Here is a 6003-nt window from a genome sequence, read left to right as displayed (position 1 = left end):
GTCAGAGGCATCATCATTTTGATTCTTCATAAGACTCTCCACTACCAAGGAACAAAAAAAAAAAAGTAGAGGAAGCAACTGAGGCCTCCCCTTCTGACCACCAAGTCCAAATAGGTGCCTACTCAGAGGAAGTAACTTGAGGCGGGGTGGCTGGGCCAGGATATGCTGGCATGGGCTGAATTTCGCTGCCCTCCCCACTGTGCCCTGAGAGGCCCTGGCAGCCCAGGCTTGACATCCACTACCTTCCTTGGCTGTGGGCTGAGTGGAGGACCCAGGTGGACCGGTCACCCACTGTGGCAAGAGGCGCTGAGCTGATCGAGGTCTAACATGAGAGGGCAAGGGGGAGGGGCCCTCCAACAGTACCTTTGAGTTCTCAGAGGTGCAGCCTGCTTGGTACAGCAGCCCAGTTAGGAAGGGTGCAGTTCTAGAAGTTTCCCTGAAAGTTATGGGGAAACTCCTGTAGTCATTCAGCCACAGGGTGGCCATCCCCGCAGGCACTGCTTCGGTGGTTCCTAACACCACCCCCCCACCCCGCGCCCCCTCAGATCTGCATATTCACATAACAGTCACCCCAAGACAGCAACTCTCTCCCTACTGGACAATCTGGGCAGCAGATATGCCCAGAAAGCACAGAGGAGTGCATGGGAGCTGGAGGCCAAGGGTGCCTCGGGCAGACTTCGGACACACAGAACCAAAGAACCACGTCTCTCAGCCTACAAACCCATATTTGATTAAACCACTAACTCTAAACTTTTGAGTCTAAAATTTCCTAAGAAACCACCACAGATGACTGACTGCTTTTAGAGACTATCGAAACGTGTGGTGTTGCCTTAACTTCTATTTGGAAATACGATGGTCTCCTAGATGGTGAATGAAGGGTTTTTCTATTTCTCTTAAAAAGGTGAAATTGGGCCCCTAACTTGCTGGAAAGCGTCTCCATTCCTCACAGGTGAGCTGCCAGGCAGAGACGTGGGGATGCTTCCTCATCAAGAAAAAGGCAGCTGAGCCCAGCTAGAGTGGCTCAGCCGGCTGAGCGTCATCCTGTGCACCGAAGGGTGGCCGGTTTGACTCCCGGTCAGGGCACACGCCTGAGTTGCACGTTTGGTCGGGATGCCTGCGGAAGGCAACTGATCAGCGTTTTTCTCTAAGCATGTCCTTGGGTGAGGTTTAAAAACAGGAGAAAAAGGCAATTGGGAAAAATTCCATGAACTTGGGATCAAACTATTTCTTTTCACAGGACGTCTCGGTTGGTTGAGAAAGAAACCATGGCTCCCATGTTTCAGACCTGCATTTCTGGCACATTCATGTTGATGGTGAACTTACTGAAAAAGCCACGTGAAGCCTCCACGTGGCTTTGGGCCGGAATCTCAGTTTCCTTCTTGGGAAACGGGAATGCGAGAGCACCGACCCATAGGGCGGTCTGAAGATGAAATGAACTGATGTGTGGGAAGCAGTTAGCACAGCGCCTAGCACAGTACACGCTGGTTATTATTAAACCAGTGTTTCTTATTTCTGCTCACCGTGGAACCCCTGGGTGGTTCTCATCTCCCTCTTAGGCTCAGGGAACTTCTCAACAAGGTCAAACATGGGGCTGGAAGTTCTCAAAGTCAAGTCCAAAAATGTTCAACATCGAGCTTCCTGCAATATCCTGGGAGCTTTGCCAGTGAAAAGCACAGGCGTTAGTTTCCATCGTCATTACCAAGAGCCCTACTGTGTGTCACTCACTGAACGGGAGGCGCACCCACAGCCTCACGGCCCAGCAGGGAGCCGGCACAGCACACAAAGCCGGGCCCAGGAGCCTTGGCCAGGTGCCTTCTCAGCTCCTGAACTGGGAAAGAGTCCTTGGCTCACTGATATTTTGGTCTATCTCCAGGTATGGCACACACCTACTTCCAGTAACTAATCACTTAAACAACAACACAACCAACCAACCTTGCCCTGGAGCGGAAAGGCAGAACCATGACCATTACCCCAGGTCCATAGAGGGGAATCTTCTTAAAAGTGGAACTAGCTCCTGAGGAGGCCAAGGCCCAAGTTACCACACAGGTGGGCTCCTGGCAGAGCTTCTCTCAGCCTTAAAACAGCAAGCTGCACCCAAGACCAGCTTAAAACTTTAGAGGCACTAAGCACTGAAAAGGTCATGGGCCCCCAATGATCTGCAATCAAAATATAAACAGTAGTAAATTATAAAATAAGTGCCAGGATGTTAAGCAAGTTTGTTTTTTCCCATGACAACTGTTCCTTTTTGGGGGCCATAACAAATATCTAAATATCTCAAAACTTCCTTTGTGATTTTTTTCCCTCTGTCTCAGTGCTTCTATCTTAATTTTGGCATGTCATCTTCCCATGTTTTGCCTTAAGGCATTTTTTCCCCTTTTTACTGTGGCAAAACACATAACATAGAACTTACCACCGTAACATGTCTAAGCGTACAGTTCCACGGTGTTAAATGCATTCACAGCGTTGCACAACCATCACCACCGCCCAGCTCCAGAGCTCTTTTTCTCTTGTGAAACTGAAACTCTGTCCCGGTTAAGTCAGTCCCCCTTCCCCAGCGCTGGCAGCAGCCCTTCTGCGTTCTCTTTCTGTGACTCTGGCTACTCTCAGTACCCCATACACGTGGACTCTTGCTGTATTTACTTGTGCCTGGTTTGGTTGTCTTTCAACCTACCTGAGCCCATACAGTGTAGGGGTGTTAACGCGTGGTCTGGAAGCAGGTGGGGTTAGGGAGCAGCGTCTCCCCTGGTAGGAGTAATGCTCCTGCCCTGGACCCTCACCCTAGCCGGTGTTCAGGCACCCCCCCCCCCCCCCACGCAGATTACAGCCACGACTCTGGCTAAGACTGGCGCTGGCAGTAACCCCAGCTGAGCTGCAGGAAGAATGAGGGACCCGTAAGCTGGCATCTCTGAAAGCGATACGGTGCCAGAACCACTTAGTACCGGTGTCGGTATCTACAAAACAAGCACTCCTTGATTTAAAGGTGTATATATGTGTGGACATGCCCTTGCTTTGCCTAAACAAACCCAGTCAGACAGAACCCGTCCACTCTCCCTGGGTCAGATGGCAACGTCTTCCCAGCAACCCTGTGAAGCAGGAATGATCTCACGCATGAGGAAACAGAACTAGCGAGCATGGATACGTATCGTGTATAAAAATGGAACCAAAAAAGGGCAAAACCCTTCAGGAAAGGGATTTTGGCAAATGTAGAAAGTTCACGGTATCGAAGACTCTGAGCTCCCTTAGTTCAGTTTCCTGCCTCTACCAATGAGGAAACTGCTGTTGGAGCAAACGCAGGCCCAAAGTCACACACGCTGTTACAGGCAGAGCAAGAACCAGGACATCTCCCTGTTCTGATAAGAGCATGTGACCTTCAGTTCATTCTGCAACCGACCTTCCTGCCTCATCTCTTACACCTGGTCCCAAGCCACTAGGGCGGGTTAAACAAATGGCCTCTCTCCCTGAGGACACATGTAGGGTCTCTTGAGTGTCCCCAGGACTCTCCAGGAGGCCTGATATTTAAGCCTATGTCCATGGTGCTAAAAGTGACAGGACTCGGGAGTCACATTTACAAGCCTCGTCTGAGTCGCAAGGACAGGAACACCCTGGAGAACGTCAGGTGACACAGGAGTCTGTCTACAGAGCCAGCAGCTTCCTCACTGGCCACCAGCCCTCCACTCCCAAGACGGGACTGACCAAAGGAAGCAGATGCACAGGGAAAGCTGGAGGTCGGATTTGAGTGATTTTTATCACAAGAGGGCAGCATATGCCCAGCAATTACCCATTACCCAGGAGGAGTCAGGGGAGGGGCCTGGTGACTGAGGTTATTAGGAAGACTCCGTTCAAAGTACATGGTGTTAAAAGCAATATCCTGAGTCCAGAGACATGGGTAAATAGGGAGAGCTGGCCCCGAGGCACACACAACAGCACTGTTAACAGTCCGTTCTATGGGTGCTGAGGATCTGGGTTCAAATCCCAGTGCTACCAGAAGCTGTGTGACCTTGGACAAGTGACTCAGCTTTCCTGTGCCAGAGTTTCCCACCTGTAGTAAGTGCTCCCCTCCCACGGCTGTCTGATTACGAAGTAGATTAACATCTGTAGAGCACTTAAAACCCGACATGTAGTAGGGTTCCAGTGTTAGTAACTCTGGTCATCTAACAGGACCTTCTCCTTCCAGCACTGTCTTAATGAAGATCAGGAACAAGATGAGAGAAGAGGGGCCCGTGCTGGGCCATCCTTCCTGTCGAGAGCCCCTCCAAAACATCGCTATTTTCAAACTGAGAGCAAACTCTAGACTTTTAAGCAGCCCAGAGACTGGAAGCCATTTCCAAGGCTGAACACCTGTCGGGTGAGAACCAACCAGCCCCTATACTGACACTGTCTCATCTTTGTTTCGTTAAGAAACTGCATGTCCAGGTCATGTCCAGAGCATGGGTCAGGAGAGCCAAAAGCCTGTTTGCACTCTGATTTGATTTCATAGAGGTGGGAGTGGACTATGTGGCTTTTCACAGGTCAGACGGCTGGAGGTCACTGCTTCCTTTGAGGTCAGCATGTGGTTCTCGGTTCCTAGCGAGCTTTTTCTTTCACTCATTAGTGTGGACACTGCCTGTTGCAGAACGGACTGAGGGGAGTCCTGAGGGCAAGCAGGAGGAAACAGAGGGAGGCAGATGAGAACAGGACAGAACAAACGAGAAAGGTTAACTCCTGGAACCCCGACTTCCACCCTGCTCCACACCTTCCTACTGCCGTGTCCAGGAACCAGCCCCGTGTGTCTGGGGCCATCAGCCCACGTCCCGGACACAAGTTCAGGGGAGCCAGCAGCTCCTCACCTCCCGAGCAGCTGTGAGGTGTCCGGCCGCCCACGGCTGCTCCCACATTGCCCAGCGGGTCGAGCTTTCTCCCGCCGAGCTGGTGCGCTTCTTTCCCTTCCACTTCCCTTAGTGGCGGTCCCCAGTCCTGCCGTTTGAATCACCCGGGCCAGCACTCACTATCGTTTTCATGATTGCCCCTTCTAAGGAAACTCTGTAAGACATTTTTTCCTACCCCCACTCCCACCAGGAAATTGATACCAGATATATTATTATACTTATGTGCTTTATGTACTTGGGCCCCTTGGAGGGCCACAAGCCATCCAAGTTCTTTTCTGTCCCCCAAGAACCAACTTTCACCTCCTCAGGGGTGATATCCACCGTGTTGAGAATGCTCGGTCTAGGTGGACCGTTGGTAATTCCTGTCACCCTTGCCATCTCCAAGATCCCCTCTGTCACCCTAAGGGCTGTTCGCCTTTCTACGCATAGTTCAGGTTCTAAGTCAATAAATGTTATTAAATGTTATTCATTTAACATTCTTGCTCTTGTCACTTTTATCTATGTGCAAGAACTTTGCTTATGCTGTAAAAATGCTGTTTGTGAACAGGGGAAATCTGTCCTAACAGGGACCGTTGCCATCTGAAGCACTCTGGGGCCAGCAGCTTCAGAGGCGAATTTCCGTGACGAGTCCCTGGCTGCTGCCACCAGGGCTTCAGGCAGAACTCGAGGTGACCACAGCTGCCTTTGCTCGTCCCACTTCCCTTTCTCACTTCCTGGTTCCCCTGCCCTCACACGCCCTGCAAGAGACCCAGGAATGTCCAGAATTCCCCTCCGAAACGGAGCCCGGGCCTCTGCCCACCCGCCACGATTCACCACCAAGCTCGGCGAGGTATCAGGACATGCCATTGATTCAAGTGACTTGGAATAATAGGACTGCCCCTGACGGGTACTTTACATGTCAGAAGAGGAGCTGGCTGGTCAACATATTCTCCAGTTAGGCACATAAACCCAGAGAAACCTCACGTCTCCTCAGTCACCTCCCTCACAATCCCAGAATAACTCCCAGCATGGTTGGCTGTTCTGAAAAGGTTTGGTCCCTGCAGTATCTTAACCAACCTACTGAATGGGAGACAATGTTTGTAAATGACATATCCGATAAGGGGTTAATATCCAAAATTTATAAAGAACTCATACAGTG

Source organism: Miniopterus schreibersii (genome assembly GCF_964146895.1).
Source record: "Miniopterus schreibersii genome assembly, chromosome: 9".
Taxonomy (NCBI): Eukaryota; Metazoa; Chordata; class Mammalia; order Chiroptera; family Miniopteridae; genus Miniopterus; species Miniopterus schreibersii.
The sequence above is the reverse complement of the archived record's forward strand: the minus strand, read 5'-3'. Positions refer to the sequence as shown.